The following is a 27,884-nucleotide window of genomic DNA, read 5'->3' on the forward strand; positions in this document are numbered from 1 at the left end:
AGTTTATATCTAAGCAAATCAAATTCAACTTCTCAGCAACTTGCAGAAAAAAGCACCAAGAGTATAAATCGATGGCAGTAAAAGCTAAACTTGATATGTTAACATAAAAAGATTTTAACATGATGGCCATGTATGATCTGAAGTTGTATAGAAGGAAGTGTTATCTCTGAGATAGAGATATATGATACAAAGAAGAGATGTGAGGAAGTAATTTAGCAAGACAGCAGAGACATGAAGAAGGTTGTCATTCATAGCAGAACAATGGAGTGACGATACTGTGGTCACCTCTGTGGCCTTATTCTTTCTGTATTTTCACTCTGTTCCTGCCTTTCCCAAATTTAATGGCTTGGGTCCTTCTCCACCATAGATTGATCACCTCTCCCTCTCTTTCTCCCAGCCTGCCAAAGAAAAGTCAAAGCGTGATTAGTTTGTGGCAGTATGATTCAGTGATCTTTTTGTCCAACGAGTCCCATTTAGGCCAAATTTCTAGAAGGCTTGGCCTTTCATAGCCAAAGTGGGCATTAAAAAGTGCTTGGTTGGACAAAAGAACTGCCAGTTCCTGGAGGTAAATAATGTTTCTCCTGTAAAAGGAAGACTCTGCAGTGTTTCTATTAAATTGCATTTTTTTCTTCTTTACACTTATAATAAATCTCCGATCACTTGGAGCAACACAAATGAATCTCTGTAGCCTACAATCACAGAGACCAACTAAAATAGTAAATATTTCTTGCTTGTTTTCGAAGCTTATGTATCCTGGGATGGGGGTGGAGGAGAATAGGCTGCATGGTATTTCTTTCTCCCGTAATTGTCATTGCTTCAGAATTATAGTAGAGCAACAAACCTGTTTCCCAACAGTATATTAATTTAATTATTACTTTCTAGCTGAATACCACTCTTTCATTTTCAACAAATATATACGTGGTGAATAGCTGCCAAGTGATTGAAGTGAGAAGTGAAAACTAGATGACCTAACTTTGGACCCTCTTTCCAATGCATCCCACTGCCTTTAACCCTAGATTGTTTTTTCGCTTCTCCTTCCCCTTCTCTAACTCTATGTCAGCCACACTGGCCTTTTTCCTAGCCCTTAAAGACATTAAGCTATCATGTTACCCCAGGACCTTTGCACTTGCTGTTCTGTATGCCTGGAAAATCTCCCCTCAGGTATACACATAGCTGAATCTTAACTTATGCACACCTCTGTTTAAAATTGATCTTCTCATATATGTATTCTTTGCATATATACTCATCTGAATTAGTATCACTCAGTACTTTCTATCCCCTAGTATTTCTTTTTCATAGGCCTTAACACTAATATATAAGACATAAAATCATCTCATATATTTACTGGGTTATTATTACCATTTTCAAAATTGATGTCTGGAAAGGAAGCTTGATGAGTGCGGAAATGTTGTCTCTTCTGTTCACTGCAATATCCAAAGGACCTACTATACGTACTACAGTATCTGTCGTAGGGTAGGTGTTCAATAAATATTTATTAAATGAATGAAGCAAGACATTAGTGTAGGAAAATGTGTTGGAAGTCTCATAGAGTTATTCAAACATATGTCAAGAAAAAAATAAACAGACAAGTAAAATTTACATAATTCTAAAATTTACTTCTAGGGTTTCTTAATGATATGCAGTAAAGGTTCTCCCTCTGATAATGCTGATACTCAGTGGCTTGGTTAAAATAACTGTTTGCTCTCTAGTTATTTAAATATGTATATTTCTTAAAGTGAAATATAATTCATTTATATTTCTTAAAGTGAAATATATTTCCTAAAGTGAAATATAACTCTTTTGGAAGAGATAAACTACTCCCTTGAGTTTCTGATAATTTTTATGAATCAAATATATTCTAACTGAAAATATTCAGTTTGCCACCATTCATCTGATTTTTAAACCCTTTTTAAATTATACCATAAACATAAAAATAATTATAAAATACCTCTACTTTCTGACATGTTACAGAAATGGTTATGTGTATAAAGAAGTGTGTAAGCAATCTTAGTGTTGGGCTATTTAGAAAATGCACAGATTTTTTCATTTTTATTTAATCATCTAAATTGAATCTGATTTTGCAAGTAAGCACTAATGGCACTTTAAAAGCCTGGTAAGAGCAGAATGAGTGTAGAGTGATATAATATCCATGTTTCTGTAGTTTTCCCCTTGACTAAATAGAAGAGCTGTGTTAATGCAGTATTTCTTGCCTGCCTGTTTATCAAACCATGTTAGGGTCAGGCTTGCTGGGACTAAACTGGTAGCCTTTGACTATAAAGAATGTCAGGTAAATGGATGTAAATTGTCTGTCTTCTGACCTAAGGGCTAAGACACAGCACCAGGGGACAAGTGTTCCACAAACTCAGCCCATTAACCAAAAAAGCCCTCTGCCTGTGTAAAGGGACAGAAGGTTACCAACAGCTTGCAAGTAAAAACCTCACTGTCACTTAGTCACAATTTTTCTTCCAAGTGTAAGAGAAATTCACTCTATGAGCCAACAATATTCAGCTTGCAGATTCTGTCTATTCAGTTCCAAGACACTGACTATCTACCTAAAGGTCTGAGTCAGAAGGAAAAATAAGGTAGTCTCCAGGGGCGTACTAATTTCAAGCTTATGTGAGTGTTCTCATAGATAAATTCACCAAGGTTACAGTGTGCTTGCTTGGCAATTTATCTAGATTACTGAGAAGAGAGTGCAAAAATAAATCAAAAAAGCAAAAATAATATTTTATTTAAGGGGAAGTACCTAAAGAAACACCAATTCTGACAGAACTATTGAATAAGTATCATAGTGCTACTCTCTCTGAAGAACTTGTAAGTAGGATGTTAACAGGAAGGAAGCAAGGACAGAAGGGAGGAAGAAGAGAAAGAGGCAGAGAGAGAAAGAAGTAAGGAAGACAGTGTGCTTCCTTCTTCAGGCTCATCTAAACCCGAATTTATTTTGCTAAGCCTTTTTACTTTACTTTAACATATGATGTGGTATGTGTGGGATATGTTTAGGGTTTGGGAATATGAGAATTTGTGAGATACTGGGATGCGAAATCAGAAATTCTTGGTATTATATTTGAAGTGAGACATTTGCATTGGGATTGTCATTAAACATTTTTAACCAGAAAACCGATAACTGAAAAGATCCTGGGATGTTTTCTACCCAAGAGTCACTCCAACAGTTTATATGTGGGCAGGTTTCACTGTCCTCTGTTTCTCAGGATCATTCATTGATTTAAGAAACTCCTAGTAAAATGTGGACACTGGGTTAAGTTTGGAATGCAGCAGTCAACGAAACCAGAATGGAATTCTACACTTGTGAGGATGACATTTTAGTAGGCCTGACAGATATTAATTAGAAAAATAGCAGACACACAGAACTGTGTTAAATAAATGTAAATGCACATATACATTTAAAATAAATATGTGTAAAAAACATATGTGCTCAATATGATAAGGAAATGTCCCCATGCTAGCACACCAAGTTAGTGTTTTATATTTCGATCATCTTATATTGTGTTTTGGGTTCAAACAGTCCTACAGAAGTTGCTATGATTCTTTTATGTTCTAACTGTCTAAAGAATGACTTATTAGGTTTTAAATTTGAGCTATGATACAATTGGCTAAATAGAAACCTCTTAAAATCTCTAAGGTATCTTGCAAAGAAGTCACCAGGAATATAAATAAAGCAAAGATGAAAAATTGCTATGAAAATGTTTGTGCTCTAGAGAGCTCTTTTCGTTTATTTTTAATTTAGCTTCCTTGCTATGACTTTTTAGTTTTTGAAATATTAAAATGAGATTATTTAAACAGATGAAAGAAAAATCATTAATTCATGTCTCACACTCTATGACAGACAGTTATCATGGTCTGTGAGCAATAAATATGTCCAAGTGTGATCCCACCAGGATTTTTAATAGTATTTTGTTGAATGATTTGTATTGATTTGCCTGAAAAGTTGATCATAAAATCTTTCTTACCACATTAATATCCTTCCTGGTGAAACGCAGCTCTACTTTTGTGCTATTCATGTGAATAGAATTTATGACCATCATAAGAGACATTAAAGTTTTTCATATCTAAATATTGAATTTCTGTTTGTGGGAAGATGTTTGCTCTTTTTTCCTATAGTGAATAATTGTGTTTCGGGTCTCATCTTGAGTTAGCTAAGTCATTCTTAAGTTTTGCACTGAGTATAGAAAAAGCACACATATCTAGACTGCTGATTTTATTTGTGCATTATGAAGTATTTGCTAATATTTGACTTATGCTCATTGATTTACTTCAGTCTTAACTCCACCTATTACTAAAATAATGCCAAAGTATTCATGTGCCACTTTTCCCTTCATATTATTAGGGCATATACAATTTTAATAGATCTCTGGTACTGATAATAATATAGAAAATTTTCCAAATCTGAAGGCTCCAAGTTTCCATTTTTAAGGTTATATTTAGCTCCTGTACCTTAGGATACAAAAACTTCAAGTGCAATTTTATAGAATTTCAGGAATTTATTTAATTGTTCAAATCTTAAACTTCTTTCAACCATAAAAACCATGCTTACTTTTCAATATAAAAGTTTCATACTGTTTCAGAAAATGATATTGTTGTTTCACAAATTTTTAAGGAGAAATTTAATGTTAAAAAGGACCATGAATCAAAGTACCGCATTGTGTTTATAGCATGGATCAGAGGACTGATTTTTAGAAGCTAAGTGATCTGCATGGGTGCTGTAGTATGTATTCTGTTTTCATGCACATGCATCTAACACCCCGATAGCATTCTATATTTCATGCCTTTCTCCTTTTCTAGTACCTTTTCTAGTATCTGGTATCTTTTTTAGTACACTGAATAGAGTAGTTGTTTAATGACAATTTTTGATGGTGGGAATGAAAAAGAAGAAATGGACAAATCAGAGTGCCTTTTTAGGACAGGTTGGGGAAAACCATTCTGCAGATGTCATTCATTAATCAAAAGGGTGTACTTTTGTAACAAAAATGTTGTCTAAATTTTATCATAAAACTTTAGCAGTAAAAGCACCTTAAATGACAACTAGTCTAATTTCTTCCTGTGTATGTGTGGAGTGGGAGACAGGTGGCATTTGGAAGGGAGAGGAGATAACGTGCATGGTGTCAGAAAACAAAATAAAACTCCTGCATATTTTAACTACTACCAGGCTTTCAGCATTAATAGGCTAATTAGAGAGACTGTCCTTTTTAAAAACAATGAAGTATCATTTGGCTTTTGGCACTCATGTGCACTGAAGTAGCCAGCACTTGCTGGGCCGCTCCTGGCTGTTGACACCATAGCAGATACCTCACTTTGACATCTTCCTGATTCCCATTGATAGGGTCTGTTGCATTAGGCCTCCACGCCTGAGTATTGAAACAGAGCCCATTAATTCCATGTAGCCTTCATCCTTTATAATAAATGGGCTTAACTTTCCCTGAAAATCAATTAGTTTTACATCATAGAAATCTAGACTCCGAGGCTTTAATGATCATTTTGTCTATTTCCCTCCCAAACCCAAATAGAAAACTTGAATTCCATTTAGCATAAAATCTCTGCCTTGCTGCTACCTTTGCTATTCATGAAACTTTTGATAAGATCTCCCTAGAGACCCATGTTTATTAATTTAAAATGTAATCTTATTTTTATTTTTAAAATTTGAACACTGTTCTTTTTCCTTAATGTATCTTAACTTACCTGCTTATTAAAAGTATATTTTTGATCGTTGTAACATAGGACAGACTGGTGAGATTTCAAAGTCAGTCATTAATGACATCCAAAATGACTTCTCAATTACATAGGACCTTCTATCTTGAGATAGCACTGTTGGAAGCAACTTCCTTACATTCATCTAATTGTTTTTCCATAGAATTTCATTATACCTATTATAGCCTATTCGTTAAAAAGCATTCTTAATACTTCTTTCATATGACAATCTTTCCACCATATACATATTGCTTTTTGTTTACAAGCATCCTATCTCTCAATGTTAGACATTCCCAGTTGCTTTAACACTTCTTTGTCATCCTGTTCTTCCTTTGACACCACCATCTCCTCAACACACACACCTTTAAAAAATCCCTTTTCAAAGATAGTTTCTGTGACATTTATATCCCATTCAGAATATCTCATTAGTTCTGGTGCTGTTCTATATATCATATAGGATGCTAAACTTTCATACAGGTTTATACAACTTACAAGTGTTGTCTGCACAATGAAGAGACATTGTGGGAACTATCATTGCTCAGGCCCACACAGGACACTTCTGCTCACGTAGCCTAAAATTAAGTTAGCTTTTCTCAGCTTCATGACACTGTTCACATATATTGACCTTATTACTGATTAATACACTTAGGTTAAACTCCCTGCTGTCTACAGTATATATTTATATGTTTTTTTTTTAACCCAAGGAATGATTTTACAGATTTTAGGATTAATTGTCATTCAACCTGAATTATTTGATAAGTCAGGAACTTCAATATATTTTTAGCTTCATTTAAAACAATTACTTATGGCAATTTTACATTATTTATAACATTCACTCACATCCTCCCTCTATAACTTCATTCAAACCTCCAGATGCAATGAAAACAGGTAAGTGCAGAGAAAGAAGGATAACAAGGAAGGGAAGCTACATCATATGAACATGATTTCAGGAACAGCCTCAAATTATAGAATCAAATATTTATTTGAAATTAATTGTTGTATACTACACTGACGTAAGCTAAGAGTAAAATAAAAATAATTAAAAGAAACTCAGTATATCTCTAGTCTTAAATGTTCAATAAAGATTACAATAAAATATATAGATAAAATAAAGAACTATTTTGGAACAAACATAAAGCAAATTCAAAAAGGCAAAATGTATAGTTAAATAATGAGGGACAGGAACTAATGAGATACTCTGAGTGAGCTCTAAGTAGTCGCACAAAGTATCTTTAAAGAGTTTCTGTTTGTATAACTTGGAAGACATGTTTAAAGACAATGCTTCCAAAAATGAAAGCAGATGAAACAGTGCTCTTCTCATCACTAGAGATAGACAAGCAACATCTGGCTAAACATATTTCTGATTATTATTATGGGGATTCATGACTGTTCTTACAGCTCTGCTACTGGACCTCTGGATTCCTTCTAACTTTGATATCCCATGACTCAGAAAGTAAAGGATAAAATATAAAAACCATGATTTACTATGCCTACAGCTATGGTTGGAGGATAACAAAGAGGTAGAAAGCATAAAGTCTAATCACACATCGGCTTACCAAAAATGAAAGAAGAGTAGTATAATACTATGTTAAGCAATGATTTGCTGTACTACCTGGGATTGATGAGTGAGAAATCAGGTAGCTGAGAGATCCGTGTGGACTAATGATGTGGGTAGGTATTTTTGAGAGGTGACAGTTGTGCTTTGAAGGCAAAGAGCAGGAGTGAAATGGATGTTCCAGGGACGGCTATTGGTGGACAGTGAGCTGTGGAAACCTAAAGCAAAAGGATAGTGAAGGAGATTGATAAGGCCATCTTCATTGTCATCCCACCTTAGTACTGGACTTTATCCACTCTGTCTAAGATGATTGACTAGTCTAGAAATTGTTAGAATCCTAGGCTATTTCTTTCCAGAGCGGTGGCTTTCAACTAGTACTGTTCATGCTGACTGCCAACTGGTCTTTATACTTGTAGTTTCCTGTTGATACTAATATTTAGTGTTATTGCTTTCTAGTCATTCTACATATGATGTCAGATTGATCTCTTAAAAATATATTTTCAAACTTAACTCATCTGTTTAAGAATCTATAACCATGGCCAATAGTTCATTTCTGTTATACAGCCTGATCATAAAGTTCAAGCTGATGCAAACATTTTCCGTTCATCATCTAATTTAATCCTCATAAAAATCTATGAAATGGCAATGTAATATTGGCAAACACAAAATGGCATTTGGTTGTATGGTGACTCATGTTAGTTTAGTTATTCCATTATTCATTAAATGAATATTATATGCTGGTCAATAGTGCAGGGTGGCAGATCTCAACTGGGGTGAATTTTTTTCCCCAGCTGACATTTGGCAGTGTCTGGAGACATTTTTGTTTGTCACATCTGAGGTGGGTGGCTGCCGACCTCTGTTGGACAGATATCAGGAAGGCTGCTAAACATCCTACCACTCACAGGGCAGCCCCCTACAATAGAGGATTATTTGGCAATACATGTCAATAGGCTGAGGTTGAGAAACCACAAGGTAAGGTTAAGAGATATGGTGCACAGCAAAACAGACAATCTGCCCCTGCCCTCAAAGAGTTCACGTCATTTGTTGGAAGGCAGATATAAAGTCAATAACCACAAAATTAAATATATAGTATTAAATATAATAAATCAAATAAAGGTAAAATATAGGGGACCGTGAAAGCATAAACCTGGAGGGATCAATTTAGATTGTGTTGGAGGGAAGTGCCATGAAAGACTCTTTGAGAAAGCTGTACTTAAACTAAAATTTAATGAAAAAATACGAGTTCACCAGGCTAAGTATGCGCAGAGGATCTAGAGGGGGGAAAACATTACACTTTCGGAGAGCAGGAGAAAAGCCAGGAGGAATAGACCTGAGTGAACTGGGGTGTGTGGATGAGAGATGAGGCTGGTCTCTGACTGTCTTATGTATATAAGTCTTTTCTCTCTAATAATATTGTAGTTCCCGTGAGGAGAACATGACAAATACAGTATTTATTTTCTATCCCATAGAGCACTTTAAACGATATTGGGACATAATAGGTACACAATAACTTCTTGCTAACTTGACTTGTACATTTTTCCTAAGAATCCAATTTCTAGATTGTATTATGCCTGTTTTCACTTTGGGGGAATGGTAACGCATTTGACAATCTTTCCGATTAATTCGGGAATTGCTTCCAATCGCGGAACCAGCCTGAGCGCTGCCATCTGTCAGGCAGTCACCGTGTCTGCAGGCTGCCCGGGGCTGCGCTGAGCTTATTATATAATGACTATTAGTAAATCACTTGTTGTCAGCTGGCTTTATTTTGGAATTTGAATAAAAACGATATATTTTGTTATTTTTCCTGAAGAATTCTTTCTAAATAGCATTTTCCTCTCTATCAGATATTAGTAAATTGTTTAAAGAGTAGTGCAGATATTCATTTGCTATATGAAGAATTCTGATGATTTATAACACACTGAATTATCACAATCCATTTAATACCAGGCGTGTCCAATATAAAGACTCATAAAACATTAAAAAATATTATAAAGGAAATAAAAACCCTTTGAATGCTAAGATTTTCTTTGGAAAACATTTCAATTACTATTAACATAGGAGAATAAATTTTTAAAAAGCCATTTTAAAAGTAGTCCATAAAGAATACTTCTGATTCATTCCAAATACTCCCTGAATTTATATTTTATAAAGTTAAGCAAAGGTGTCAATCTAGATTAGTGAAAATATAAAAATTTTTCACATTTCTAAGAAGTTCTGATTAATATATAAATTTGTATCATTTTAACTAAAGGTTAAAAGGATCATTTTGGTCTGAATTGGTGGAATTTTTACTAAGCTTCCTCTAGAGAAAAGATAAAGGACTGATCTTGAAAATTTCATGAAAGGAATAATATGTTTTTATCATAATAGAAAAACAAAACGCTGTCTATGAACAGCTGTATATCCCATATAATCTGTCTCCAGTTAGGTGTGCTGACTTGAATACTTTGTTAGATCGTTCTCTGCAATATTCCTTAGTGTGTTTAGCTTATCCTGCCAGCTTTATGTGTTCCATAAGCAACTACTGAATGACATGAGGAATAAATAATTATTGAAGCCTAACTGCGTCATACACTCTGCAATAAAATTTAAAAATATATACATACCCATAGAGAGATGTTTTATGATTATTATTATTATTATTATTTTTTTTTTTTTTTTTGAGACGGAGTCTTTGCTCTGTAGCCCGGGCTGGAGTGCAGTGGCCGGATCTCAGCTCACTGCAAGCTCCGCCTCCCGGGTTCCCGCCATTCTCCTGCCTCAGCCTCCCGAGGAGCTGGGACTACAAGCGCCCGCCACCTCGCCCGGCTAGTTTTTTGTATTTTTAGTAGAGACGGGGTTTCACTGTGTTAGCCAGGATGGTCTCGATCTCCTGACCTCGTGATCCGCCCGTCTCGGCCTCCCAAAGTGCTGGGATTACAGGCTTGAGCCACCGCGCCCGGCGATTATTTTAATAGAACTTTGCTTTGGGCAATATTTAAGTTTTGGGGAATTCAGAAATATCTCTCTAATCAGCACTTTGCTGTTTCTCCATTCTCTTGATTTCACAAACTGCTTGCTTTCTAGAGTAAGCCTGATATTCCTCCTCTAAGGTTGCAAAAATAGTACAATCAAACTTATCAAAAGGTCAGTTCAAGTTCATGTTCCTTTGGCTTCTTGCCACCTAGGGGATAAAGTTCCTGATAGAGAACTGTGTAATCATTTCAGAGAATATGGGGGTTTGGAGTCATGAAAAAGAACCAGATATATGAAAAATTCATGGTCCTTCATTGGCATGCATACTGTTCTTTGATTTTCATCAGACAGTAAATGAGAAGAACCTGAAGTCTTGTTTGTGTTAACAGGGCTCTTTTAGATGCTGGACAACTCCTGTAAATACTCAGCATGTCATCCAAAGTTCTGCCACTGCATACAAGAATAGACTTCGCCACACTGGGGCCTAAATGTAGACAGCGATTTTCCTGACTGGCCGCTATTAAAAACAATTTACATTAGTAACAAAATGCATGGAAGAGAAGACGCATCATAAGATGACGTTACCATATAGGATACAGAGGCAGGTGTGAGATTTACAGTTCATTAGGCATGCTGATTACATTCAGCATTAAATTAATATAGAGAGATAAGAAGAATATCAATTTTGCAAGTATATTTTGGAAAGCACTTTCTGCTTAATCTTTAAGCTAAGTGCTGCAGGTGAGGTTAAAATTTTTCCATCTATAACAAAATTTAATGAACATATTGAATTGCAGTGCAGTTAGTAGCATGCCTTAAATATGCAGGCTTCTCTAAATGATAATCATTTTAAGTCATATATATGTGAATGAGAGGCACTGTATGATTTATGAGATCAGAACGGCATAACATGTTAAAGCTGAAAGTGACCTTAGAAATCTTCTAAAACTGTCTGGTTCATTTTGCAGGCGATGAAATTGACAAGTGGAGTCAAATGATTTCTCAAATTTTCAAGATAAATTTCTGAAAGGTTTTCCACCATTTTATTCCTATTAACCCATTTAGCTTCATAGTAGCACAGAGAAAAAATTAAATAGCATACTTTTACTTGCAAATTCGAAATGAAGTTTTGTTCCATTGCTTCTTACTAATTGTTTAGTGAATAATTTTCAGGTTAAAATTACTGCAAAAACATACCCATACATTATGGAAATACCTGATACATTTCACACAGATAGCTTGTTTTGGAGGTAGATAAATGAGCTAAAGGGCTCAGCATGCATTTTGCAACGTGTAAGAGACAAGCATTTTTATTTTGCTGTTGATCTGTTGCTTTTAGCCATGAAGGAAAGAATGCGCTTTGGTTTGCTTTTTTCACAGCTTCATTTCTCATGTGTCTTAGAGTGACACAAATAGACAGGGTGACAACAGATTTATTACCTAAAGCTCAGCTGAAAAATTAAATGATACAGCTAAAAGTCATAATCAGCCTGAGTACCCTCTGACCATCACAGGACTGAGTAAGCACTACAAAGCCCAGAATAATAAAGTGGTGAATTATTTGGGAGAAAAAGAGGTTGGGAATAAATCACCAATTTGATCAGTCTTGACTGATTAAAGAGGGAAATACTTCTTAAAACATCTATCCCATCTCTGAATTATTTGCCTTTGTAAATAGGAGGAGGAAAGTCGACTCTTTCCCGATAATCTACCAGGTAATTGTCTCACATTTTTACAAAGCAATATAATAATTTACTATAACTTTTCCATATTCAGATTGTCCATTGAGCATTAAAGGAAGCTAGTTTCAGCACCAGTGGTATGTGAAGGTGTTACACCAAACTGAAGTCAGAAACCTGAACAATGTTTGTTTTACATATGTTCAGGTGAAATTGTGTATAAATTAATAAATAATTTATATTAGCTAAAAGTAAACATTGATACAATAAAAATGGCAAGAACACTAAATTTTTCTAGTTTGTATTTGATGTCTCTTAATAATTTCTGAAATGTGATTGATTCCAAACCTTTCTTCTCAAGGAAGAGACAAATTAACATTCTGTGTTGAATGCAGATGGTACTGAATCCCACTTTATTAAAGTCATTTTTCCATGTTTTTCCTTTATATTGTTTCAAGGAGACTATATAATTAGTCTTCTGTTATTTATTTATTTTTGTAATTTCCACAATCAGGGAAAAATTATAAGGAAATAAATGTATCCTCAGAGCCTAGAAGATTTCGGTAGGTGTGAATAACATGCCCAAAGGTAAAACTCATCTCATGTCTTATTGAATATGTGCCAACACTTTCTCCCCTTTATGATTAAATAAATAAGTTATTTCAAAAAAGCTTCAGGGTTTATTATTCTGGTGTACCTATGTAACGTGAGTGAAATAAAATGAAAAAAACAAAAATCTTTTTTCCTGTGAGTGCCACCTAGATAATAAGTATGTGTGATCACAGATGTATATCTTATAAGGAGTTAAATCCTAAATCATTTGACTTTTATATCCTCCTGCTCCTTCTTGAAGGAAAAAAAAAGGACGGAGGAGGAGAAATAGATTTAATAGTTCACTATTCTGTCTAAAACCTTCAAAGTTCCCTAATGTGTTTATTCAGAATTACCCTAACACGATATTGTTCTTTATGGTTGTCTGATTTGCTTATACTGTATGATGCTCTCCCTGTCTTAACAGGTTAAAAGCAGAATGAATGTCATAGAGCTATGTGAGCCTTTTTTGATAAATAGAACCCTTAGTGGAAATCTAATAACTTCCAACATAAAATATTGATCCTGCTCTACTTATTCTTGTGAATCTTTTAATATTGCAAAATCTTGATTTTTCACAATTGCATGAAAAGAAAAATAGAAGGTTACAGTCTATTTTCCAAACGTGACTGGTTTATTCTTAGTAATGCTGAATGTCAAATTCTTTTTGCTTAATAATTATAGTAACATTTAATATGATGAAATTTTCAAATTACCCAGGATTATAATGAACCCAGCTAGTATAAGTAGAAAAATAAAGTATTTTTATACTTGCAGTTGTGCTTTTGCTGCCCTCAGGTACATAGACAACAGTGGAAACAGTGGAAAAGTTAGCAGAATCCAAGTGGTCTAAATTTTTGTCTTTTTCTCCCACTCTTAAAATATGACGCTTGGAGGATAAGTCTTTTAAACAAAGTAATCACTATGACCATTCAAACTATGAAAATATTAGTAGGTCAAATCGTGTTGCCATTGTGTGTGTTTATGTGTCTGTAGTGCTATAGCAGAGAGCCACCTTCCTCAGCAAGCCTTAAGCATATATTTCCTGGATACAGCCAGAACAAAAGTGGTGTATGTTCCCACCCATTGGTGGATCAGAGCTACCACTCACAAGATGTGGAACAAGAAAACAAATGAAGCTCACATATGATATGTCTTAATATTTAAATGTTATAAATCATTCTAATAAACTGTATATTATTATAAAATGTGCTCAAGTCTCCTACCTTGACAAATACAACTCCCTAATGATGTGGAAGGATTAATTCAAATTTAGAATTCTTGGACTCCTGTGAAACCACACTTAACCTGATGATACACATCCTCGGTCCCTATCTACTTCTCTTCACACCCTAGACACATCTTAGTAAAGAAAAATATTTGTTTGCACACTAGATCTTACATCCCCACTGCAGCTATACTCCTAAAGACAACTAACTCCCTCTTGGTTTAGCAGTAGGCAAACCAGAGCACTTTGAGAGAGAGAGAGAGAGAAAGACTTAGGTGGGCTCTGAAGTGGTTCAAAGACTTTGGGACAGAGTTGCTAGGGTCTTGTGTATTAATGCATGTTCATGCTGCTGATAAAGCCATACCCGAGACTGGGTAATTTATATAGAAAAATAGGTTTAATGGACTCATAGTTCCACGTCACTAGGGAGGTCTCACAATCATGGCAGAAGGCAAAAGGCATGTCTTACATGGTGGCAGATAAGAGAGAATGAGAGCCAAGCAAAAGTGGAAACCCCTTATAAAATCCTCAGCTCTCATGAGGATCTCTCTCTACTGTGAGAACTGTATTGGGGAAACTGCCCCCACGATTCAGCTGGCTCCCACGGGGTCCCTCCCACAACGTGCGGGAATTATGGGACTACAATTCCAGATGAGATTTTGGTGGGAACACAGCCAAACCGTATCATCTTGTGAGTCTTGACCGTAATCTAAAGTCCCCAAACAGCCACATCAGCAAAATCTAGGATCTTGTTAAAAATGGAGAATCTCCAGTCACACGCCAATTCTGTTTCAGAACTACTGAAACAGAATCTGCATTTTAAAATGATCTGTCAGTAATTTATTTCAAACCCATTGGTCTAAACAAAGGGTAAGTGTGTCACAGATGCCAGATAGGCACATCCCCTTGGTCCTCTAAGCTCTTCTACCAGGGCTATCCCTAACTTCCAAATCTAGGATGTAAAAGCTGTAAATACATGTTTGTATTAATCACCACAGACACTAGAACTAACTATTTTTTTGGATAAATACAAACTAAAGATTTATTTTAATGAGGGATATTGAGACTAGGGGAGGCTGAGTATCGAATGGGGGCAGAGGTTATGTAGGAAATCTCTGGACTTTCCTCTACATTTTTCTGTGAACCTAAAACTTCTTTAAAATATCATCTTATTTAAAGAGTTCCAATACAACAAATTTAAATACACTGTAGAATTGAAACATTGTCTTTCTTCTTTCTTTCTTTTTTTTTTTTTTTTTTATTTTGAGACAGAGTCTTACTCTGTTGCCCTGGCTGGAGCACAGTGGCGTGATCTTGGCTCACTGCAAGCTCCTCCTCCAGGGTTCAAGCAATTCTCCTGCCTCAGCCTCCTGAGAATCTGGGACTACAGGCGAGTGCCAGCATGCCCGGCTAACTTTCGTATTTTCTAGTAGAGATGGAGTTTCACCATATTGGGACACCTGGTCTTGAACTCCTGACCTCGTGATCCACCCGCTTTGTCCTCCCAAAGTGCTGGGATTACAGGTGTGAGCCACCACACCCGGCCTTTATTTCTTACTGATAGAGAATAAAGATTGTAATAGTAGACCTCTGTTTAAACAATCATATGATTTGATGTGGCTATAGAGAGTTTAATATAAATTCAATAGTATTTGTTTCCGTTTACAGGCACAAGCTCAAATTTTGTTCTATCCATGTTAACACATACATTTTGCTACATGATGTATACAGGCAGCTGTTGATTATAGCCCGAATGCTAGCTGCATAAACTCACAGACTAAAACTAACTTCCTTCTGTTTAATATCTAATTATGTTTCTAACATTGAAGACTAAAGACTAAAGTTGACGTTTTATTATTAGGGTTTTTATTGGGCGTTTGAGTTTTATCTTAAGTCGAACTTCGCTTCCTGTCAACATTAATCATGTACATATTGAAAAAATAATAAATGCAATATTTGGCCTCTCAGTTGCCTTCTATGAATTTTTAAAAAATGTTAACGCTGGTTAGTGTCCTAAAAATGTTAATTATATTTTAATTAAATAATTACAAATGTTTTTTAAACACACATCTTTTAGAGTTATGTAATCTCTGACACTATTTTTATGATTAATATTATTCTATACCAAGAATAATTAATATTAGAGGATTGGCAGTCTTTTGGCTTAAAAATTATTTATAGACTATAGTACTTAGTTTTATAAAGTATTTAGTATCTAAATGACTTCTGTCCACTTCATATGATCTAATATGATACCAAAACTTGGTTTAGAGTGTGAAAGGAAACTGTCTTGGGACCCCAAAATCACTAAGCTAAAGAGAAGCGTCAACCTGGGAACTGCTTAGGGCAAACCTGCCCCCCATTCTATTCCAAGTCACCCCTCTCCTCACTGAAATAAATGCATATCCCGTTGTCTTCTCTGGAGAGCCTAATCAGAAACTCAAAAGAATGTAACCATTTCTCTCTTATCTACCCATAACCTGGAAGCACCATCCCCTTTTGGAGTTGTCTTGCCTTTTCAGACAGAACCAATGTTCATCTTACATATGTTGATTGATGTCTAATGACTCCCTAAAATGTGTAAAACCAAACTGTGCTCTGAGCACCTTGGGCACATGTTGTCAGGACCTCCTGAGGCTGTGTCGCGGGGCGCATCCTCAATCTTGGTAAAATAAACTTTCTAAATTAACTGAGACCTGTCTCAGATCTCCGGGATTCACAAGAGCATTTTTATTTTATGTCAAACATCTACTTAAAATGTTATATTTATTTCAAGTAACTATCAGTTGAATTAAATAGGATTGTATGTCACAAATTTTTTTTAACTGACAATTACATTTAATAGGTCAACACAATTTTAACATCATTAATTACGTTTACTTACCAATTGACAGGAACATTCAAAATGAATTATAGTTAGGTAACTTAAAAGAATGTCATTATCATAAATAACATAATTACTTTAGCCATAGTTGCTTTGTTAATAATTACGAATCATCTTATTTAACTTGGTATAAGTTAGGAGACACAGAAACAGACAAATGAAAGAATTGTGGAGATAAAAACAATGATGAAATGAAAGTAATTAAAAATTGTGGTAAAGGGAAAAATATGATACAATGAATTGCTGTTTCATCTAAAAAATGGGAGATTTGTTAGAAATTAATAATTCAAGAGAAAATAGAAGACATTAGAAATTTATACACTTTAGAAGGAAATTAGTATACACATTATACAATTGACTAATAAGCAATATTTGATCTATTTTATTTTCTTCTACTTATTGTAAGAGGAAGACAGAGGAAGACATTTTAAAGCAAACGAGGTCAGTGTATCAATATGCAAACATGAGATTGAAATATGTGGATAATTAGATATCTATAGTCCTCCTACTATTTCAACAAAACTACCCAGAGTCTTTCAGTTGTCTAGAGCAAGGGTCCCCAAGTTCCTTGCTGTGGACCAGTACTGGTCTGTGACCTGTTAGGAACGGGGCCACACAGCAGAGGTGAGTGGACAAGCGAGCATTACTGCCTGAGCAATGCCTCCTGTCAGATCAGTGATGGCACTGGATTCTCATAGGAGCACAAACCCTATTGTGAACTGGGCATGCCAGGGATCTAGGTTGTACACTCCTTATGAGAATCCAATGCCTGATGATCTGAGGCGAAACAGTTTCATACTGAAACCATCACCCCCAGCAACCCACCCAATGTATGTGGAAACACTGTCTTTCATGAAACCAGTCCTTGGTGCCAAAATGGTTGGGGACGGTTGTCTAGAGTTCCTTCCTCAGCTAGGTTTCACAGAGAGTCAACAGTTATACAACATAGTGAATTATGGGCTGTAGGGATGAGACAGGACCATTTACATATAATAAAGAATATTCAAAACTCAATAATGTAACATCCACCCTTTTTGAAAATATGTAAATGATTTGGACAGTCATTTTACCACAGAAGATACATGGGTGGCAAAAAGGCTACTGAATAGATGTCTCACATCATTACTCACTAGGGAAATGCAAAATAAAACCACAATGGAACATCACTACATATCTGTCGTTATATCTTAAATGAAACAGCCTGATCATATCAAGTGTTGGAGAAGATGCTGAGGAACTGGAATTCTCATGAACCACCAGTGAGAATGAAAAATGCTAGAACCACCTTGGTAATAAATTTGGCAGTTTATTTATTTGTTTGTTTATTTATTTATTCATTCATTCATTTTTTTGTTTTGTTTTGTTTTTTTGAGACAGTGTTTCACTCTTGTCACCCAAGCTGGATTTCAGGGGCATGATCTCAGCTCACTACAACCTCTGCCTCCTTTGTTTGAGCAATTCTTCTGCCTCAGCCTCCAGAGTAGCTGAGATTACAGGCACCTGCCCCCACGCCCAGCTAATTTTTGTATTTTTATTAGACACAGGGTTTCACCATGGTGGCCAGCCTGGTCTCGAACTTCTGACCCCAAGTGATCCTCCCGCCTCGGCCTCCCAATGTGCCAGGATTACAGGCATAAGCCACTGTGCGTGGCCAAATTTTGCAATTTCTTAAAAATTAAGCACAATCCTACCACATGATCAAGTTTTTCCTTCCTATGTAGTTACCCAAGAGAAATAAAATCAAATGTTCATGTCAAGACTTTGATATGAATGTTCATAGCAACTTTACTTTTAATAGCCAAAAACTAGAAACAACCTAAATGTCTATCAACAGGTAGTATGCCTATAGAATGAAATACTACTCAGCAATACAAAGAAGAAAACTACCAATACATGCAAAAACATGGATGAAACTGAAAATTAATTCATCAAAGAATGCTAAGAAAAGAATACATATTGTATGAATCTATTTATAAAATTCTAGAAAATGCAAACTAAACTGTAATGACAGAAAGATCACTGGAACCTGTGGATGGAGGTGGGGGTAGGGAGGGACAGGGAGGATGTGATCAAATTTGAAGATGTGCAGTTCATTGTATATAGTTTTTATCTCTATGAAGCTATTTCTTTTAAATGTTGCAAAGAAAAAATAATGAAAAGTTGGGACCAATTCAAGAACAATGAAATGGAAGATATAGCTCAGAAACATTTTACATTTTATGATTTTACATTTTACATGCAATATATTTGTGCGTATGTTTGTGTGTATATATGCATCACAGAGGACAGGTAAGAAACTGTTCAGGACGGTTTACCAGAGAAGAAGTTATCGAGAATTATTGAGGGATGGGTTAAATAGGTGCAGAAAGACAAGTTGAGGCTAGATTGAAAAACAATATGGATTTTGCATTAAAAATAAGAAGGAATTTCGGGGTCAGGACATGTTCAGAGCTGTTCTCTAAGAATTTCTAAGGTGTGGGGTGTAGAGTTGATTTTAAAAAGATATTGAAAATGAGCAGATTATTCAGAAGATAATTATAAAAGTGTAGGAAGCGCTAAGAAAATCAAACTAGACTTAAAGCAGTGCCTGCGGAAAATACGAAGATAAATGAAATACAGTTTTTCTTCCCAGAAGACATACATGAACTATGGGTAGAAAGTCTTCTATGGAGTAGTAAGAAGTTTGGTAAGATGAAAACAACAGAAAGGAAAAAAACAGGACAGTTTCTGCGAAATCATTGGAAGGCACAGCTTTTGGATACCGACTGTATCTGGGCAAAACTATTGCAAAGACCTTGAGGTCCCATGCATAGGGTCAATGCAGAATGATACAAGGAAATGTAGGAGGTGGATGATTAGAGATCGGTTGTTTTGTAATTTTTTTTTTTTATCATGGGAGAGGAGATAGTAAAGCCTTCTCAGAGTTGGAACGGATAAATTAGTGACAGAATCAGCAGAATGACTCTACCTCTAGAGAAGACCTCAGTGACTTGCCTGCATGGGGGATTCAGATCAAATGGAGTAGCTAGGAGAGTCAGTGTATGTAAGGAAGTTTCTGTGGGGAAAAATGAAAAGTAAAGGAGGCCTAAAGAGAGGTAAACATTTAATATTTGGTAAAATTTTAGATTTTACTGTTTTGGAGACCAAAGAATTATGAGAGATGTAGTTAACAGAGTTTTGGTAGGTAGCTAAAGCTATGAAAAGTAACGCTGGAAGAAAAACACAGGTGCCATGATATTCAAAATGATTATTACAAGGCAATGAATAAAAGCAAATGGGGATGGGGGGAGCCGAGAGGGGACAAGAGAAGGACATAAATGGGGGGAGGAGAGATAGTGACAGAGCAGAAATCAATGTCACAATATCCTGGTTGATGAGGAGAACAGCCACTATTGCTAACAGTCAAGATAAAAAGACAAGCCATAAGGTACATAGTTCATGTTGCTACTTAGTAGGTGGTACACCAGATAGTAGAGAGGGAAATCTTTCTGGACCATTAAGTCATATTCTCTTTTTTAAAAAAGACCTTTCTCCCCTAGTCTAGGAATTTTTTAAATTGTGTTTTCATTTATAAATATCTATACATATTTATGGTACAGTATGATATTTGTATACTTGTATACATCATGTAAAAATAGAAACAGCATTTAGCATTTCTGTCACCTTGTACATTTATCATTTCTTTGTGGTGAGAACACTTAAAATCCTCTCTAGCTATTTTGCCATATGCAATACAATATTGTTAACCATAGTCACTCTACTGTGCAATAGAAAACTCAGATTTATTCCTTCCACCTAATCGTAACTTGGTACCCGTTGACCAATCTCTCCCTACTCTGCCCTTCCCTCCCCAGCTTTTGGTAAGCACTATTCTACTCTTATTCGACTCTCTACTTCTATGAAATTGACTTCTTTAGACTCCACATATGGATGAGATCATGCAACGTTCGCCTTTCTGTCCCTGGCTTACTTCACTGAGCATAGTATCTTCCAGATTCATTCATGTTGCTGCAAATGACAGGATTGTATTCTTTTAAAACTGAATTCTTCTGTGGATGTGTGTGTGTCTCTCTCTGTGTGTAATATTTTCTTTATCCATACATTTGTTAATGAAAACTTAGGTTGACTCAATATCTTGGCCATTGTGAACAGTGTTGCAAAAAACATTTGGCAATATTCTTGATTGCTGATTTTTGCTGAAAATCTAGGCTGCTTGTTCCATTTATGCAGGACAACAACTACCCTGTAGGGCACATTAAAAGATACTGCCTCTGTCCTGAGAAGGTAGAGGCTATTGGGTGTAGAGTTTTTGCTGAAGGATTGTGGCTTTGGGAATAGAAAAGTTGAGACTTCTTTAGCCTCAGCATGCATAGCCCAGTACCAGGACCATGTCTTGACTGATCAGGGCAGGCTGAGTTTCAGACCTACAAGCCCTTATGCAGTGCACACATTTCCCAGGACCTAGCAAATCCGTATATATTAAGATCATTTGAGTTGCAAGTTTTATGGAATCTTGATTTTATAATACTAAAAGAAGTTATTTAAGCCACTACAGAAAAGAAAGAAAGTCATGTAACTAGGTGAAGAAAATATTGATAGTGAGCATGTTACAATTTTTAGGATGTATTTTAATGTTTTAACCTTCAGCCCTTGAATTTTAATTAACTTTTCCTATAGTATTAATAATTCTTTTACCTTACTGATTTTTGTATTTTGAAGTTTGGTCTGGTAAAATTATCGGTTTAACTATCATTTAATCTAAGGCACTTTGTTTCTACATGATTGTGACTGAAATAACTTACTCCCTGGTTACTCATCACCAGTTATTCTCTGTTTCAAAGACTAGAGGTCATTATAATTTCTTTATCACATAAGAAATGATTAGTGTGTAGCCCTACTTCAACACTTATCCAATTCTTACTTATTTTCCCCAAAGAAAGCTCACTAAGCTTATTTTGATACTCCGAATTAGAGGATACCTCTCAAATTTCTTCTCCCACATACTTCACTGGTTGTTCTGAACTCCAAAGAAAGAAAAATCAGAAGGAAGCCGAGCGGAGTGGCTCACGCCTGGAATCCCAGCACTTTGGGAGGCTGAGGAGGGTGGATCATGAGGTCAAGAGATGGAAACCATCTTAGCCAACATTGTGAAACTTCGTCTCTACTAAAAGTACAAAAATTAGCCAGGCATGATGGCCGGTGCCTGTAGTCTCAGCTACTCGGGAGGCTGAGGCAGGAGAATCACTTTAACCTGGGAAGAGGAGGTTGCAGTGAGCCTAGATTGAGCTACTGCACTCCAGCCTGGGTACAGAGCAAGACTCAAAGAAAAGGAAGGAAGGAAGGAAGGAAGGAAGGAAGGAAGGAAGGAAGGAAGGAAGGAAGGAAGGAAGGAAGGAAGGAAGGAGGGAAGGAGGGAGGGAGGGAGAGAGAGAAAGAAATCAGAAGGAGGCTGGGCATATTGGCTCACGCCTGTAATCCCAGCACTTTGGGAGGCCGAGGCAAGTGGATTACGAGGTCAGGAGACCAAGACCATCATGGCCAACATGGTAAAATCACATCTCTACCAAAATGAAAAAAAAAAAAAAAAAAAAAATTGCCAGGTGTGGTGGTGCAAACCTATAGTCCTAGCTACTTGGGAGGCTGAGGCAGGGGAATCACTTGAACCCAGGAGGTAGAGGTTGCAGTGAGCCGAGATCACACCACTGTACTCCAGCCTGGGCTACAGAGCAAGATTCCCTCTCAAAAAAAAAAAAAAAAAAAAAAAGAAAAGAAAAATCAGAAGGAAATAATAAATGTATATTTTTTGAAAAATGCATATAAGAAGAATAGAATGACTGACTTTTGATAGTTTGGTGAAACTTCAGGATATTTTTAATACCCCTTTGATTTTTTAGCACTTTGTGAAGATATCTACTCCTTTTTACTTCAGACCAAGGGACAGTTTTTATCATCTTTTATGATGACAGCAACAGTGAGTTAAAATAAAGTAAAAATGCAACAAACAAGTAAGTGTGTGTTAACAGACTGAATTCTACCCCTACCTCCCATTCATATGTTGAAGGCATTGATGTGACTGTATTTGGAGATAGGGCCTGTAGGAGAAAATTAAGATTAAATGAAATCATAAAGATGGGAGTCTAATGGAATAGGACTTCCTTGTAAGAGGAAGGGACACCAATACCCACAAGAAAAGGCCACATAAAACACAGCCAGAAGATGGACACCTGCTATTTAGGGAGAGAGAACCCAGCAGAACTTACCCTTCCAGTACCTGAATCTTGGACTTCCAGCCTCCAAAACTATGAGAAAATAAATGTTTGCTTTTTAACCCACCCAGTGTGTGGTATTTTGCTATGGCAGCCCCAGATGACTGATACAGTGTATATATTTTAAAATACGCAATATGAATATACTGATAGACACTAAAATGCAATTTATAAATATTTATTCATACTTTTCTTCATTTGTTCATTTAATTAAATATTTATTGAGCACCATCTATACTCCATGCACACTCCCAGCTGCCCCTGGGATTGTAAAGATTAGGGGCATGGATTGTGTCCTCACTAAGTCAATGGAGTACTTAATCCTTCCACTAGTTATTTTAATTATAAAAATCCTAAGATACATGGAATATAGACATGGTGGCACACATTTGTTTTCCCAGTAACTTGGGAGTCTGAGACAGAAGAATCCCCAGAAGTTCAAATTCAACCCTGGCAGCACAGTGAGATCCTCTCTCAAAAAAAAAAAAAAAAAAAAAAGAAAAAGAAAAGAAAAGAAAAAAGATAAAAAGAAAAGAAAAGAGATACATGCAATGATAACTAATTGGCTCTAAATGGAAAATTTTCTGCCACTTTCCTTGACCTTCTCCCTCAGAATGTAACCTCCTCTAATGCCTCGTGTTTTTTATTGTTTTATTCCCATAGTATGAGTTAAACCATGATCCACCCCCTAAGAATGTTAAAATAATGACTTAAATATTTATTGTTTCATGTTGAAGATTTTTGTTCTCACAAAATGTGAATAATTTGGATTTATTTTATTTCAATATCTTTAGGGATAGAAATAGTTCCTGCTTACATGGATGAATTGTATAGTCATGAAATTTGGGCTTTTAGTGTACCCATCACCCAAATAGTGTGCATTGTACCCAATAGGTGATTTTCTATTCCCATCTCCTACCCTTCTTTCCCCATCTGAGTCTCCAGTGTACATTATACCTTTGTACGCCTTTGCTTACCCATAGTTTAGCTCTCACTTGTAAGTGAGAAAATGTGTTATTTGGTTTTCCATTCCTGAGTTACTTCACTTAGGATAATGGCCTCCAGTTCCATCCAATTTGCTGCAAGAGATATTATTTTATTCATTTTAATTGTTAAGTAGTATTCATATATATATATATACACACACACAGGTACATACACACTAACATGCACACAAACACACTTATATACATACCACACTTTCTTTATCCATCAACAAGTTGATGGGAACTTAGGCTGATTCCATGTCTTTGCAATTCTGAGTTGTACTGCGATAAGCATACACTTGCAAGTGTCTTTTTGATATAATGACTTTTTTCACTCTGGGTAGATATCCCGGAGTGGGATTTCTGGATAGAATGGTAGATCTATTTTAGTTCTTTGAGAAATCTCTGTATTGTTTTCCATAGAGGCTGTACTAATTTACATTGAACCAACAGCATTCCCTGTTCACAGCACCATGCCAACATCATTTTTTTTTTTTTCTTTTTAGTAATAGCCATTCTGATTAGGGTAAGATATTATATAATTGTGTTTATATTAAGTGAGTGTATTAAGTTTGCATTTCCCTGATGATTAGCAATGTTTAGCATTTTCCATATGTTTATTTTCTGTTTGTATATCTTCTTTTGAGAAATTTTCATGTTGTTTGCCTACTTTTTAATGGAATTATTTTTTTCTCACTGATTTGTTTTTTTCTCACTGATTTGTTTGAGTTTCTTGTAGATTTGGGATATTAGTCCTTGGTTGAATAAATAGTTTGCAAATATTTTCTCTCAATCCACTGGTTGTCTGTTTACTTTGTTGATTATTTCTTTTTCTGTGCAGAAGCTTTTTAGTTTAATTGAGTCCCATTTATTTATTGTTGTTTCGATTATATTTGCTTTTGTGTCCCTAGTCACAATTTCTTTGCCTAGGCCAAGGTCCAGACAAGTTTCTTCTAAGATTTTTTTCCTAGATTTTTATGCTTCCAGGTCTTACATTTAAGTCTTTAATCCACCTTGAGTTAATTTTTGTATATAATGAGAGATAGGGAATTGGTTTCATTCTTCTGCATATGGCTATCCAATTTTCTCAGGACCATTTATTGAATAGGATACCTTTTCCCCATTGTATGTTTTTGTCTGCCTTGTTTAAGGTTAGTCGGTTATAGGTATTTGTTAGATACATGTAGCTTTCCCCTTTGTTAGTAATTAAAATTCTTAGTAGTTAATATTTACTTGTGAAATATTTTTATTAGGTCAGTACATTTTTTCTTTATTTCTATTAAAAGTTAAAAATGTATTCTTAGAGGTGTCTTTGGGCTTATGATAATAGGCTTGGTATCTACTAAGGTATTATTATAGATAAGAATTACAACAATTTGTGTCTGTTAGTATTGGGCTACAGTATCACATAACTATCAGATGATAGCCAGGGTGGTCAAAAAATCTTGACTATATGCCAAAAAATATATCACCTAATTCTAAAAACTAAGAAAATAGATTTTACCTTATAGTGTTTTGTCTTTAGAAAATATTTTCATAAATAGAGCGGTACTATTTAAGTATTTGTGACTATATTACAAGTTGGATGTTTGAAACACTAACTAAACTTCATAGAGCTTCATATTGCCATAGCACTACCCTATTGTCTTAAGTTTCTTGTTATATCTATATCTATATCTATATCTATATCTATATCTATATGTCAGCTTCAGTTAGCTACTCTGCACATAGAACAGCTAGATTATATATATCACAGATGAAAACAATGTATTTTTCTGCTTGTAATTTATTCATAATTTTCTAGATTCAGAATCTTTCAGGAAGTGTCATGAATTCACATAATATTCCCAAATGCTAGATATTGTATTTATATATGTGATTTAGCTGACAGATTTATAAAGTGACATGCAGCTAGATAACAATATAATGATTGTGTAGCTTTGAATCCTGAAAATGCCAGTTATCCTGTTGAAGTAGATATACAATATTTTCAAAATAATCCAACCCCAATTTATTCTCCTCTCTTAATTGCATATTAGTAACAGTAGAACAAATGACCTATTTTTGAATATTTGTAAAATGATGCACAGAAACAATGAATAAAGGTAAAGAAAAAATATGTTTTTGTTGTACTTCTTTTTCTTTTTCTTTTTCTTTTTCTTTTCTATTTATTTATTTATTTTTTTGAGATGGAGTCTCGCTCTGTCACCCAGGCTGGAGTGCAGTGGCCGGATCTCAGCTCACTGCAAGCTCCGCCTCCTGGGTTCCCACCATTCTCCTGCCTCAGCCTCCCGAGTAGCTGGGACTACAGGCGCCCACCACCTCACCTGGCTAGTTTTTTGTATTTTTTAGTAGAGAGGGGGTTTCACCGTGTTAGCCAGGATGTGTTGTACTTCTTAAAAGCAGATTATAAATTGTATGATTCTGGATGCTATAAAGTGACTATTTGTCCGTGTGGTAGTAAGTAGATATTTACATGGTCTTCCCCTTTCTCTAATAGCATAAAAGACAGGGAGATTGGGACATGAAATAGGTGAAAAGGATGTGGGAAGACACACATTATTGACAATGTTCCATTTCTTAGATTGCTGGTGTATTCCTCTTGATTATTATAGAATATGACAGATTTATGTAAATATATATTTTATATGGCTCAAATATTATAACACTTGCGTAAGGGAGAAAAACAGGGATACAGTGATTTATTTGCTTTTCTACCATGCAGTGGTCATTGAACTAGTGTGTGTGTTTTGCTGGGGAAATAAGGAAGCATTGGAGAGCTGCATTTACCCAAGCATTTTTTTTTTTGTATTTGTTGTTTATTCATTCAATAATAACTTAAAGTTCAACTTAAGACACATTTGATTCATCATTCTTATGCATCAGATCTTGTGATCTCTCATAATCTAGTTGTTTACCACAAAACTTGGTAGCTTAAAGTGACAGTTATTTTACTATATCTCAAGATTTTGAGGTTCAGAAATTGAGGCAGTTAACTGCTGGGCAATTCTGCTTCTTACGGCATCAATCGAAATCTACTGATAGTCAGCTGTCAGAGGGGCTGGTATACAGGGTCCAAGAAAGTTTCACTCACAATTGACATGTCCAGTGCATCGGGACCTCTACAGCAAGATAACCTCAAGTAGGCAGACTTCTTATGTGAAGTCTCAGGTTTTCAAGAAGAATATTACCCGTAAGCAAAGTGGAAGCTATACGGTATTTCTAGCTGTATTTGTCTACTTTTTTCATTGCTATAAAGAAATACAGGAGACTGGGTAATTTATAAAGAAAAGAGCGGTAATTGGCTCATTGTTCTGCAGTCTGTACAGGAAGCATAGTGGCTTCTGCTTCTAGGGAGGCCTCAGGAAACTTACAATCATAGGAGAAGGCAAAGGGGGAACTTCACCTTCACATGGTGGAGCAGGAGAAGGAGAGGTGGGGTGGGAAGTTGTCACACATTTTTAAACAGCCAGATCTTATGAGGACTCCACCATGAAAACAGCACTAAAAGGATGGTGCTAAACCATTAGAAACTGCTCCCGTGATCCAATCACCTCCCACCATGCTCTACCTTCAGCACAGGGAATTACATGAGATTTGTGTGGGGACACAGATTCAAACCATATAATTCCTAGCCCCTCCTGGTCCCTCCCAAATCTCATGTCATTTTCATATTGGAAAGTACAACCATGCCTTCCCAACAGTCACCAAAAGTCTTAACTCATTTCAACATTAACTCAAAAGTCCACAGTACAATGTTCTGCCTGAGACAAGGCTAGCCCCTTCTGCCTAAGAGCTTGTAAAATAAAAAAACAAGTTAATTACTCCCAAGCTACAATGGGGTACCAGCATTGGGTAAATACTCCCATTCCCAAAGGGAGAAATCAGCCAAAACAAAGGGGTTATAGGCCCATGTAAATCCAAACCCAGGAGGACAGTGATTAAACTTTAATTTCCAAAATAATCTCATTTGACTCCATGTCCCACATCCATGACAAGCTGGTGCAAGGGGTGGGCTCCCAAAGCCTTGAACTGCT

General features: G+C 35.8%; 1 protein-coding gene across 4 annotated transcripts in view; it reads left to right on the forward strand.

Moving 5' to 3' along the window:
• CADM2 (cell adhesion molecule 2) overlaps window positions 1–27,884 on the forward strand; it is a 1,067,553-nt gene that overhangs the window by 689,379 nt on the left and 350,290 nt on the right. The window lies entirely within an intron of this gene.

Source organism: Papio anubis, chromosome 2, assembly GCF_008728515.1.
Source record: "Papio anubis isolate 15944 chromosome 2, Panubis1.0, whole genome shotgun sequence".
Lineage (NCBI taxonomy): Eukaryota > Metazoa > Chordata > Mammalia > Primates > Cercopithecidae > Papio > Papio anubis.